Raw genomic sequence first — 14,234 nt, forward strand, 5'->3', positions numbered from 1 at the left:
TAATGATCAATATGAGATACGTAAATATTAGGTAAATGATGTGATTAACATATGAGAAAGAGGTGAAGATTAGTGTTGAGCCGATCTTGACTTTTCAGGATCGATTTTAAAATCCGATTTCCGATCATTTTTCATTCCAACCCGATCTCGATCCCGATTCCGATCCCAATGCAAGTCAATGGGATTTTTTTATTAATCGGAGATCAGATTTTAAAAGCAATCCTATTCACTATACAGCATGGAATCTAACAATTGAACGCTTTAATTGTTAGAATCCAGGCTGTGTAGTGAATCACTAAGTAGCCAGAGGATTTTTTTTTAATCCCTGGTGTCCACTTACCTCCAGAGATGGCTGCTCCGCTGCCTTTCTCGCTGCCACTCCACACTGCAGTCTTCTTTGCCTCGTTGCTCCCTGCCTCCCAGGTTAGGAGAGTGTGGGCGGGTACTGGGAGGGGAGACGTCACGTCTCCCTGCCCTGTACCCGCCCACACTCTCCTAAGCCACAAGCCCCGCCTTCCTAGCTCTTTAAACACTAACCTGGGAGGCGGGGCAGTGAGGCAAAGAAGACTGCAGCGGGGAGTGGCAGCGAGAAGAACACCGGAGCAGCGGAGCAGCCATCTCTGGAGGTAAGTAGCTACGAGACATGTTAGTTTAGTCTCCCTTTAGAATGAATGAAAGCAGCCGGCGCGCAGGGGGTTAAGGCTGTGTGCCGGCTGCTTCCATTCATTCCTATGGAACCGCAGCGGAGCCTTCACACTGAGTATACACTATATACTCAGTGTGAAGGCTGAGGGGAAATACTGGGGAAATAATACTTGATCTCGATCCCACCTAAATAGATCGTGTTCGGAATTCCGATCGCGAAATTTTCTCTATCGCCGATCGGAATCCGATCTTTTCCGAACACGATCGCTCAACCCTAGTGAAGATACAAGGATAGATTATGAGACGGAGAGATCTATAAATGTTTACATTTACATATGTAAATTATATGAGAGATAAATAAAAAAACAAACAAACGATAGATAGATAGATAGATAGATAGATAGATCAGGAATTAGATTGATAAACTAATGCACAGATGGATTGATTAGGAGACGAATACATTAGATATGTGTCATAGAAGTTTAGATCCTTGGATTTATAGATATTTCACCTCTTTTGATTGACTAATTGGTCGAAGGCCTGAATAATCCTGAGTATATAAATAGCAATATTCACCAGTTACAGAAGATGCTAAGAAACGATGGATCTTTTATGAATGTTTTATAAGTCAATTAAAATAGCTTCAAGAGCTGGTTACATCTAATGAAGAATGGAATATCCGTCCTGACCACACTAGACGGGGCAGAGGATAAGAACTGGAGGTCACAGGGAGCCGCAGCTAAATGGGCTTTATATCTTATTTAGTACCAAGTCAGACTGGCCTGTACGTCTGTAGAAAATGTTCACTTTAGGTGTCTGGTACTTTTCAAGACATTGATTCGACATGGTTCAGAAATATGTCTCATTGTTGATATGTTGTCACAGCTATGAGATGGATTAGATATGAGAGATTGTTCTAAAAAAGACTGTAACCTGGTCTTTAATATACGGCTGTAGACAGACAGCATACCTGTTAGTATCCGAGGCTTGTAACCTGGTGCCTCCTAATTCAGGGAACAGAGACGACAAGGCTGGATAATTTTCCACTTCCGATTTTACTTCAGGCAACTGGGACCACTGTAAATATACATTTCCTTTTTACTCTGCAATAGACTGCAATATAACAATAATAATGGCAAATATGTTGTTGGAGTTACCTATGGAAACGACGGCAGTTTCCTTATAGGTATAATGAAAACAGAAAGTTCACAGAGGAAACCACATTTTTTTCTGCATGTTTTTTTTGCTGCGGCCTACTACATGGGGCCTTAGCCTGAAGTAGAACTCCCAAAAATCATTGTATTCTCTGATATGTTAGGGGGTGTTCACACTAACGTTGGTGTTTGCTCAGCAGTGTCCGTGACTATTGTCCGTGCAAGATTCTAGCAACGTACACTAGCTGTTCCGTTTGCAATTTCCATTCATTTCAATGGGATTTTACCTTGTGTCCTTTAGTGTCCGTTTACAACCATGTCCGTTTTCTCAAGCGGATAAAAAAATCCTACAAGCAGGACTTTTCAAACGGACAGTAAGAGGCCGTTCACACAGAGTAACGCGCCGCACATTGTGCCCCAAATACAAGTGTAAAATCCAGTAAGCCATTGAGTTCAATGGCTTTTTCCCCCCCGTATAACGCAAATAATTTTGCGCACGTAATATTATGCGCGCAAAATTACGCGCGTTATACAAAAAAAAACGTGTATTTGGGGCACAATGCGCGGCGCATTACTCCATGTGAACAGCCCCTAAGTGTCCGTTTTTTGAGGTCTATGAGCAACGAACATATAACAAACAGTAACTGATAGCCATCAGTTACTGTCCGTTTGTGTCCATTATGATAGCTGTCCGTTTTTTTTAAACGGACAACTCAGCGGACACCAACGTTAGTGTGAACCCTACCTGAATTAAAATTGCAATTAATTGTAATTTTACCTCGATTACGATCAATGCCGATTAATGAGGTCACACCCTTTAAAAACATGCCCCTTTTCAAGTGTGAGTAGGTGTTGTTTTGTTAGTCTGGCGGATCCATTTGGTTTGAATAAGTATGAGTATAACTAGCAGAAATCCATGGGAGGTGAGCAAACATTAAAAACCAGTGTTACTCCCCTCCCCTGGGCTCCGCTGCTGCTCCAGGCCTGATGAATGACGTTAGAGACCACTGAGGTCTGTGAATGGGCCTCAGTGGTACATGGCGTTGTGACACAATGAAAGCATGATCAATGTCTTCACACTTTCATCTTTGAGTCACTACGGCATGTGACAGCTGAGGACCAATCACAAGCCTTAGCAGTCCCTGGCATAATTCAGGAGTCTGGAAGAGGACGAAGATCACTCCCGGAGCCCAGGCAAGGACAGTAACACTGTTTTTTATGTTTTCTCCCATGGGCCATGCTAATCATACTCTGCCATCGCCATCTGAAGAGTCCCAGAATATAATAGCAGTTCCAGTCCAGACATGTTCGGTCTGAATGAAACTGCAAGTAAATGCTCACAAATAATGTAATAACCAAACTGAAATAACTGACGTGCCGAATATTATGTTAGTTATCTGGATTGATGGGCAGTTTCGGTTATTTTTCTCTATTAGGAGCCACGGCGACTCAGCTGTGAAGTGGCAGGCTAAGTTGTAGAGAAGCGTTATCAAGTACTAAGGCGCATGGTCCATAAAAGTTGCCAACGCTCTGCTGACTCAGTAACTGCAGAGTTACAAACCAATTGTTTGAGACCTGTCTGACTGCATTGTACCAAGTGTAAAGTTTGGTGGAGGAATAATGCTATGGGGTTGTTTTTCAGGGGTTGGCCTAGGCTCCTTAGTTCCAGTGAAGGTAAATCTTAATGCTTCAGCAGACCAAGACATTTTGGACAATTTAGCATTATGCAGGGAAGGGTATGAGGAAAAAACACAGCTCTACGTGCAAAAAATATGTGTATGCGGTAGTTGAAAAATCGCACTCACGTTATTTCTGGAGGAGGTTGAGTCTGCCCGGAAAATTCCCTTTCGGCTAGGGTGATTGCAATCCACACGTTCAGAAGTAAGATTCCAGCAAAATCATAGCTCCTTGGTTAAAACTTAGCGTTTATTGATTGTAGACAAAATTCATAAAATCATAATCATTTGTGTGATGAACCACACTAGATACATGCAATCGATGGAGCAACAGCTGACGCGTTTCGAACACAGTAAGTGTTCTTAGTCATAGCTATGACTAAGAACACTTACTGTGTTCGAAACGCGTCAGCTGTTGCTCCATCGATTGCATGTATCTAGTGTGGTTCATCACACAAATGATTATGATTTTATGAATTTTGTCTACAATCAATAAACGCTAAGTTTTAACCAAGGAGCTATGATTTTGCTGGAATCTTACTTCTGAACGTGTGGATTTTGGACAATTGTATGTTTCCAACTATGTGAGAACAGTTTGGTGTACTAGTCTCTCTTCTGTTGCAGCATGACTATGCCCCAGTGCACAAACAGGCCTAATGACATGTTTGGATGAGTTCTGGATGAATGGGCTAAAATTCCCTTAGACATGTTCCAAAATCTTGTACACAAACCTTCCCAAAAGAGTGGAAGCTATTTTAAGGAACCAACTCTATAGGAATACCTATAGATTTAGAATGAGATGTCCTAAAAGCTCCTGTAGTTGTCCCATTACTTCTGTCCTTAAAGTGTAGATATGAGATATATACATAGATGGATACATAAATACATGATATATTGCTTTCTTACATATATTATTGATGATGGCTAAAATATAAACGTTAGTACATTACAGTACATTATAGCAAACCTTAGACTGTTTTTGTTTTACAGAACGGGTTCCAGTCCTGTATATACCTCTATCAAAAGTTCCACTGACCTTCGAGTGCAAGATCTACAGGTGAGTCCCTAGTATGTGTGCAGTAAAGTTCTTACAGTTTCTTCAATACATTTGTATTGATATTTTGTGCCCTGCTCCTTTCTTTTATATCATTGCACTTTTTAGGTTGTGGTTTCATAATAACTGTAAAGCCTCTGATTATAAACCATTGTCCTGCATTGAAGTAGCCTCCTGAATTCATTACATGATGCAAAAGATGATGGGCGGGATAGCATCAATCTCTCTACGCCAGTTTTCCCATGTACAGAGCTGATATTGAGGTGCACGTTTGGTGCAAGACCCTTTTTTGTACTAAACATGTGCCACAAGCCCTGGTCATGCCTAGCCTGCCACATTGTGGGAATGTGGGATGGGGTGGGGTTGTCTTAGCCAAACAGATTTCTTGGCAGCAAGGTGGCTCAATGGTTAGCACTGTAGCCTTGCAGTGCTAGAGTCCCAAGATTGAATCCTACCAAGGACAACATTGGCAAGGAGTTTGCATGGGATTCCTCCAGGTACTTCAGTTTCTTCCCACAATCCAAAGACACACTGTTAGGGATTTTAGATTGTCCTATATGGGACAGTGACGAACAACGCCTGTAAAGTGCTGTGGAATATACTGGGGCTATACAAGTAAGCAAACTAATAAATAACTTATTCCAGTTTTATGTAGTTTTAATGGAAACCTACACCAGGAAATCTACCAACTATATATTTCCAATCTGGTTCCTAGTCGCAGTCTCTTCATAAATCTCTCTCCCCTGCTCTTAATACATTCGTCCAGATAAGTTTACTTATCCCCGCCCCAGATTTTTGGCCAATGACTGCTGCGCTAGGCAGGACGTGACAGTCTATGACTCTCTTACACATTTTTAAATCATTAGTCCTTATTTTTAGGCAGTTTTTTTGCATTACACTTACTATGTGCAAATTTCTGAGGAAACTGAGGATGCTATTTTATAACAATTTGGAAAGATACTTTTCTGATCAGTTTGACATATTGTTTCATTTAAGACTATGAAGTATAGTGGAGTTCCTTTAATCTAAATCTACTAGATGTCAGATTATTGGATGGATTGTTTCTTGTTATTTTACTTTTATATTGTCAAATATTTATATCTTTTGCTGTTCTATTCTGCAATGTTTCTATAGTGTAACACTGATTATATCCAACAGATGGATTATAATATAGTATTGAGGACACTGCACATGTCAATGCATAGTGTTTATAGTTTTTCAGACTGATATTAAACTGCTCGGATGCTGTAAGGCCGGATCCTAAGCCTGGAACCTACACCTGGGGCTTAGGCCTATTCAAGATCCGCCCTGGACCACACATACAGTCCTATGAAAAAGTTTGAGCACCCCTATTAATCTTAATCATTTTTAGTTCTAAATATTTTGGTGTTTGCAACAGCCATTTCAGTTTGATATATCTAATAACTGATGCACACAGTAATATTTCAGGATTGAAATGAGGTTTATTGTACTAACAGAAAATGCGCAATATGCATTAAACCAAAATTTGACCGGTGCAAAAATATGGGCACCTCAACAGCAAAGTGACATTAATATTTAGTACATCCTCCTTTTGCAAAGATAACATCCTCTAGTCAGACTTTTAATCATAAATCGCAGCAAGTCTGACTATTTCAACCAGTGATTTCAGTTAAAAAAAACCTCTTTTATAATTAATGGGTTCCATCGGGATCTGTTGTGTCCATCATAGCATCCTATAGATCTGTTTTTCTGTTTGCCAGGACCAGAAGAATGCATAACTAAACACTGATGGGAATACAGCCTCACCTGTATATTTGGGATCTTTTCCTCTCTTTTTCTGTATCTTAGAGTTTCAAAGCTATGATGTGTGCTCTGAGCTACTCAGATTAGAGATGAGCGAACACTGTTCGGATCAGCCGATCCGAACAGCACGCTCCCATAGAAATGAATGGAAGCACCTGGCACGGAGACTTTGCCGGCGGCCGACCGCATAACCCCCCGCGTGCCAGCCGCTTCCACTCCTTTCTATGGGAGCGTGCTGTGAGCGTGCTGTTCGGAACGGCTGTTCTGAACAGTGTTCGCTCATCTCTAACTCAGATGTCTCATATTCTAATTCTGCCCCTTTTGCCCATCATGCAGTAGCATTTATTACCCCTTATTCCCTCTACCAGATTAAGTATCACACACACACTAAGGGAGAGATTCTGCTGTATTGTCTAGAACAGGGGTAGGCAACCTTTGGCACTCTAGCTGTTGTAAAACTACAACTCTCAGTGTGCATACTTGCTGTGATGTTCTTGTAACTCTCATGGAAGTGAATTGAGCATGTGGGGAGTTGTAGTTTCACAGCACCTGGCGTGCCGAAGGTTGCTGATCCCTGGTCTAGTATTTGCTGGTTCAGTCTAAACTGATATTCTTTGGTGAGCGAAGGATACTCTTAATAATACAGTAGGGGTTCTTTAGCCCATGTGCATACTTTTGTTGGAAAAATGTACAGTAGTGCAATGCAGGTTGGTAATATTGCTAATGTATGGCTGTAACAAAGTAATTCCCATCTTTCTTTTAGTAATGAATATCTGCACCTTCTCTGCGTTCAGTGGTTCTCCATAAGACAGCTCTGAATGTTTGAGTCTACAGACTGGGTAAGTCTAATATTATATTATTTTAGTCAATTGTCTTATTTCATCACAATTTCCATGCGACAGCTACCTTTCCACTTCACTGTCAGCGTTCCAGACTCATTGCCTTGTAGCTGAACCCTGATCATTGTAGTCAGCGATATTCTGCTCAAGAAATGATACTTTATTTCCTGGCTAATCCCTTTTAAGTCTTCCCTTCCCTCCTTGTATCATTCTTTTCCTGGCATATCACTCCCCCACCTGTCAGCACTTCAGTTTTTAGAATATCCTTCTTCTGGTGGCATCTCATGATCCTCAGTCAACACAACCCCTCAGTCCATTTCACCTCTTTTCTCATAAAATGGTTGTATGTTGGTTTGATCCAGGTTGTTTGTTTTAAGATATATAGATGTGTTCCAATATTTCTACACCAAGCTACCGTTCATAATATGACCATGGCCCATGTAGTACAATCATCGTAGATATCAAAACTGGCTATCCTGGTGATTTGGAAGCCTCCAGATGAGAGAACTTAAAGGGGTTTTCTGGGAAAAATGTTATTTTTTTAAATAAGCCAGGAGAGGTGAAAAAACCCCAAAACATTACCATCTTTTCTCAGTGCTATGGTGCCACCCAGCATGGTCCAGTCCTGCTGGTCCGTTGTTGCCTTCTGGTGGAAGTCCCCACCACACTTGACTGCAGTGACCTCAGCGAAGGACACGTGCCATCACTACCTCTAACATCCTTTCCTGAGGTTTATGATTGACCTTAGCGGTCACATGACCACTGAGGTCAATCAGCGACTTCAACAGAAAGGAATTTCACTTTGAGAAGACAGCCCAGCAGAAGGACCGGCCCACACTTGGAGGACACAGGAGCATTGGGGACAGGTGATTATGAGGTTCTTTTCTAGTAGACTAGTCACCTTACAAAATCCTAAGGGCTAGTTCATACGGAGGAAGTTGGCAGCGGATTTTGAAGCGGAATCCGCCTCAAAATCCGCTGCCAAAAATGGCTCCCATTGACTTCAATGGAAGCTGCTCGCTTCTTTTTTCTGCTACCTAGTAGCATTAAAAAGAAGCAAACTGCCCTATCCTGCTACGTCCACGGCGCGAGGCTTCGGCCCATTCATTTGGGCCTAATCCATCATGAAATGCCGCAACGAGATGCATTGTTCAGTCATGGCAGCCGTGACTGAATGTGTACATGCGGAACTCCGTGTGAACTAGCCCTAAGGCTCCTACCTATGATCTGCCAAAAAGCACTGATGTCTGAATAAAAAGAAATTGAAATGAATGGGCAAGTATGGCATTCATGAAAAATTACACCATAAGTACATCAAATGTGGACCTGCACTGTTTGAATAGTATCTGACTCTGTAGAAAGACAACCCATTGACATAGTAACATCCAGTTGTCAATTTATTCATTCATTCCCAGAGTAAGGCTTCGTTCACATCTGCAGTCTATGGGGTCTGTGTGCTTTCACTGCCCCTCGCTTGCAGTTGCATTCGGTATTCCAATCGGGGGGTCCCCATGCGAACACCCCAAACGGAATACTGAACGCAGATGTGAACGAAGGGTAACAATGCAATGTAGAATTTCAGGAAGCGTAACTAGAATATACAAATATAGTACAATATAGAGCTTTAAGAAAAAGTGCTGCAAAATGATTTCTCGGGAAGTGCAAATACTTCCTAACACAAACATGCATTACAGAGCATGACTGTCATCAGTGAGAGTGACAGTACAGCCCCACCAATTACCTCAAGCCGACATCTTGTCTCATAATGTCATAGCAGCTTTTACTAGAGTCAGGTCATAAAGGCATGGCACTGAATGATACAACAGTTCCCCGCTGATGTTACACGTTTCTCATGTCTCTTGACATTACTGTTCCTTATTTCTGTTTGTATCACTAGGAGTAACAGATGGGCTTCCAGAATAATTTTCTATGATATAGACCCCCTAGGTGCACAACTTTGTCATATGCGGCCATAAGGGGCACAGGCACTGTGGACACTATATGTTTTGCGTATAATAGGCAGCACAGTATATGACAATAGCCTTTGGGGTACTTTAACCTGTAATTTGTTTAAACAGAGAATACTTGGCTTGGGAACGCTGCAAAGCGTTGATAGAGACTCCTTTCTAGTACGCTAGTGAAGTCTCTGTTGTAGCTGACAACTACAGTGCACCTGACATGAGGTTAAACTGCAATCTGCAGACTCATTACTTGGGGTCCTCTAGTTAACATGTCCAGCAGAAGACGTCAACATTGCCGAGACATTTCTGTTGAGCTGGAATTGTAGGAGTGAGTCTGTAGACGATTGCCATCAAGGCGCTCAGGGAGGGAGCCACATATACCCTCTCCAGCAAGGGAATGATTTCAGAGTAGGTGGCAGAAACGGGGAGAGCGTTTTGTGCTGTCACTTCACAGAATGTCACCATGCTAAAGAGATTTTGCCGTCTAGAAAATCACTTCCTGGATAGAAGCCGCTGCTGCTCCAACCTGATAGCATTATGCATCAAGAAATTAATTTTGCATAGTATACAATTTATGTGTCTTATGGGCCACCTTGTTTAAAAACTGCTTACCTCCCGAATATGAGAATTTCCCTGAGTCTGACTTACTTTTATTTTTGGGGTTTTTTCTACGGCAGTCAGACTTGAATTTGCTGTTTTATTCTTACCTTCTTAGTAAAAATCCTTTTATCACACAATAGGTAATTTATATCCATTACAACCCTTTCAATCGTATTCAGCGAGCCTGTCAGTGCCTTTGGCACAGTAATGATTAATGTGATCTAATAATAGGCTGCCATTATAATACCTTAGTAAAACATGTACTAACATCCCATTCACATCTACCGAATTCATAGCTTCCTATAACATTTATGCTGAAAGACAGGATTACTGTTTTGTAGCTCTCCCACCCCCCTCGCTACTCAGACGTAATGAAATTTACTATTGCCCAGCCCTCTCTGTGAGCCTTGGAGGGGGGTAATCTCAACAGTGAGGTCTGCATTGCTATGGATCAGTATATTAACCCAGACACCTGACTGTTATATAAGAGGGTTTATACATCATTACAGATTAAAACCTATACAACTCGTCAATGTTATTTTAGATTATCTGCTGGGTTCTCTAAAACTGGATGGATGGAACAGCTAACAATACTATTACCAGTGTCCAGGGTTGAGACAAGGTGTAACACGCAGAAGGCAGCTGTCTAGGGCACCATTGTGTGAGTGTGGGGGGCAGGGGTGAAGGTGGGGATGGGGGGGGGGATTTGTGAATTAGAAATGATAAAAACAAGGGTTTCTGCCAGTATTTAATGATCTTGTTACATTATGAAATGCATGGGCAATATGCAATATAAATATTCTTGCTAGGAACTGCAGCGACAGATACAGGGAGGCCACTCTATGGGACAGAGACTAATCCTGAAAACAAGCCAGTTTCTATTTGAGCATCCATTGAAAGGTGTCCACAATCTTTTTAAAGCCATTTTCCATTTAAATGAAGGTTAAGTTATAGTATTATCTGGGAAACGGCGTTTGAAGTTTCCACAATTCCCATTTAATGGAAACTAGGTATATGTGGTTCTCTCTCCATTGATGTTTCGGTCAGTCCCTATCAGGATCCTCCTTCCTGTAATGAAACCATGTGTATATGGCCCACCATTCCATTGAAGGTTTCACTCTGAACTTTTAGAGAAGAGGTGGCCACCATTTATTTGTAGCCATCTTCCCCTGAAGTAGATTGAACTATCCTATGAGTGAACTTGTAGGTTTTCAAGACTCCTATTCATTCAGTGGAAACTACATATATGTGAACTCTTTACTGAAAATTGACTCAGCCAATGCATGTTAGTAAGGCTGAGTTCAGAGTATTTTTGGATCGGAATTTTTCGCGGAGGCAGCTTCAGGTTCCGGTCCAAATATGGGGCAGCTGCGACTGAATGCCGATGCAGTGCATTGGCATACATTCGCGGCACTGCGATCCAGATTAGGCCCAAATGAATGGACCTAGACAGTGGTGTCTTCAGGTGGATTGGCGAGGTGACTCTGCCTGAAGAATAAGTATGTCCGTTCTTTTTTCAGGGAGACGGAACAAACGACTCCTGGAAAAAAGAACTGACCGGTTCCCATTGATTTCAATTGGAGCCGTCTTTTTGGTCAGGATTTTGAGGCGGATATAGCCTCAAAATCCTGACCAAAATACCCTGTGTGAACTCAGCCTAACAGTATCCTATGAGTAGGGCATATGTAGGTTTCCAGAATTCCTATTAATTTGTTGGAAGCAAGATATATGGTAAACCCTTCGGCAAAGGTTAATCCAGGCCCACCCTGTTCTTGATCACTTGGTGGTTTACTACAAACCCTATGAATTGTCTTTTTTTTCCCTAAATATTATTCTAAGGCATGTGAAATGTGAAGATAACAATGAAGTCAATGAAATCCTTCTTTCTGACTTGAATATCAAGTCAACAAGCGTCATTGCTCAACTCTATTGTTTTACTAATTGATTTTCTAATCAATTCATTACCTTTCTCTATTTAGCATTCCGAAGACAATTAAAGTGAGGTGGATGCAGGTCCAAATGACAGACAGATATTCACATGCATCACATTTAGCATATTTCAGTGTACATTTCCTTCAGTGTTGGGGATCTAGCAGTACCCTTCCCCCCACCTTAACAATATGCATTCATATGAATCCTATTTTGTCCTCCTCTTCGATTTCTTATTTTTAATATTACAGAGCTGACATGATTAGAATTTAGCTTCCAGAGTCCATTTGTATCACCAAATCCATATTTATGTTCTGATTGAGCTGGTATTGAGCTTTCTGTCGTATATTAGTATCTTTTGTTTATGGGCTTCTATGCGCATATCAATTTATCTATTAACCTCAAGTATATATTTTATTATTTTTTGCCTCAGCAATAAATATTACCTGCATAGTCTCTGCATTGGAACAGATATTGACAGTGTCCGGACTTGATTAATTTCAAGGTGAGTATATGCATGGAGAGGGGAAAAAAGCGAGGAACACAAGATGCAATCATTTCTTAAAGAAGAAGCAAATTTGCAGAAATTGCTACAATACTTTGTGTGCTGTGATGTTTTTGTTTTGTATTGCCATCTTCTCAACAATCCCTATTTTATAGTCCATTTTTAACCCTGTTCTAACAACTGTTGGGAAAGAAAGACAAGAGGCTGTTTGGATTTTGACACCACTTGCCAGATTATATTGGGACCCTTGCATAGTGAGTAGAGAACTGAGACATGGTCTGTGGCAAAAAATGTGGATCCAAGGATGTCTATTAAGTATTTTTTACTTTTTTTAAATATATTTATGGATAGCTTCTTCTACCAGAAGATTTGGCATAACGGTGGTTAATGGAAGCTGGCTGCAAATGTACACGCGGGTGTCACTTAGAGACTAAAGAAGAGCGAGATGCATTCTAAATTCTCTACAGACATACATCCAATACTCATGCCAAATATAGACTGAGATTTACCGAAGTCAGTTGAGAATTTATGACCACTTTGGGAGGCTGCCATGCCACTCTGGGGGATACCCTCTACACCAAGATAGATGTGAGTGGTGGTTAATGGACATTTAAATGAATGTCGCTTAGAATGCTAATGACTGTCACACTTCTGTGAATAACCCCCTTGACACAATTGCCATTCGGGTGAAATACAAGTATCTCAAAAGTCAACGTTTGTAGAGCCAAGTGAGCAATCTTACCATCACAGAGCAACATACACAGAATGCATTGTGTCACACGGAAGATCGATACACCTACCCAAGTCCTATCATTTAAAGGGCCCTACCAGTGCATTTATAGAAATAATTACCCTACTTTTATCACTGCTATAGGACTTGTAAAAGTATTGAACTGTAAGTTTTCGTATTTGTCTTCATTACTCTATAGCCAGATGTGGCTCTCAGTTTTGTTCTAGATCAACCTATAATGGTTTTAGACCCAATTAATTCCAATTCCATTAGCTTGCAGTTTCAGCCACTCTTATGGTGTTTTGTCGACCAGATTGGTGATGTCATCATGAATGAAGTCAAGTCAGAAAACCACCATAGACAGAAAGGGTGTGGCACATCACTACGCTCCGAATATACTACTGAATCCTTGTAGCAGATGTTTGGGTTTGGCTGGTGTCATCAATGTTTAACATCTGCAATATTTAGTTGGTGACCAAGGGCTTGTTTACTTGCAAATGAATGTTGCCTGTAAAAGATATCCAGGCAATCTGAGACATACACAAACAATATATCATAACAAAGAAGCCTAAAGAACCCAACAGCTGCTATCAGTCAAGAACGCTTAATGTATCCGTCATATTCTGCACTAATCCCTGACATCACCCATCTCACTTACAGCTATAACGTGTCCTAGTAACTCGTCTGTTAAAGCTATATTTGAATGCAACCTAAAGGTGACATCACTGTACCACCAACAAAATGGCCTGGTTTCCTTTCACCTGCTTGGGTCGAGAACCCTTCATTTAGATTGGAAATGAAGGCTCCCTGTTTGTTGTTGCCGTGTTGCTATTGTCTTAAATGCACGCTGATTATAGCTTTCAGAAAGCGCTCGTTCTCCTTCAAGTGACATATGTAGGTCATCCTTCCGTGATAGGAGGAAGACAGAAATGTAAATATTATACATTGTAGTTACGGGATTAGAACATAACAACCAATGCAGGATACCTTCTGGAAGGAACACAAAGCACATTAACAATAAGACGTAATCCTGTCTTCACCCAACATGCAATTAGACGCACATTCCCACAACTACCACTTCTTTACTTCCCAATTCTTCTTCTTTTTATTAATTCCTGTTTGGATATCAACTGGGGGTGGAATTTGGTTTTTGTCGTGATTCGTACTTGAGGGTGAAAACATATTAGGCTCTAGAAGATGTTTTCCTCTCTCAGGTAATGTTAGAACGTGATTCAGCATTCAGCAATCAACATAATTAATTATCTGTTTTGCATTCACTCAAAAACATCTTCTAAAATCAACAACAAATAAATGGTATCTCTTTGAAGCAACTTAAAACACTAGGAAGCTCCGTTT

The 14,234-nt window shown here is 41.0% G+C and overlaps 1 protein-coding gene across 5 annotated transcripts in view; it reads left to right on the forward strand.

The window, feature by feature from the left end:
- The window catches only part of ZNF536 (zinc finger protein 536), a 460,947-nt gene that overhangs the window by 79,414 nt on the left and 367,299 nt on the right, over window positions 1-14,234 (forward strand). For all 5 annotated transcript variants that reach the window (XM_075282092.1, XM_075282089.1, XM_075282095.1 and 2 more), the window contains exons 2-3: window positions 4,466-4,532; window positions 7,078-7,153. The gene's annotated coding sequence lies outside the window, so the exon portion shown is untranslated. The remainder of the gene's footprint in view (window positions 1-4,465; window positions 4,533-7,077; window positions 7,154-14,234) is intronic.

This window comes from Leptodactylus fuscus, chromosome 7 (genome assembly GCF_031893055.1).
Source record: "Leptodactylus fuscus isolate aLepFus1 chromosome 7, aLepFus1.hap2, whole genome shotgun sequence".
Taxonomy (NCBI): Eukaryota; Metazoa; Chordata; class Amphibia; order Anura; family Leptodactylidae; genus Leptodactylus; species Leptodactylus fuscus.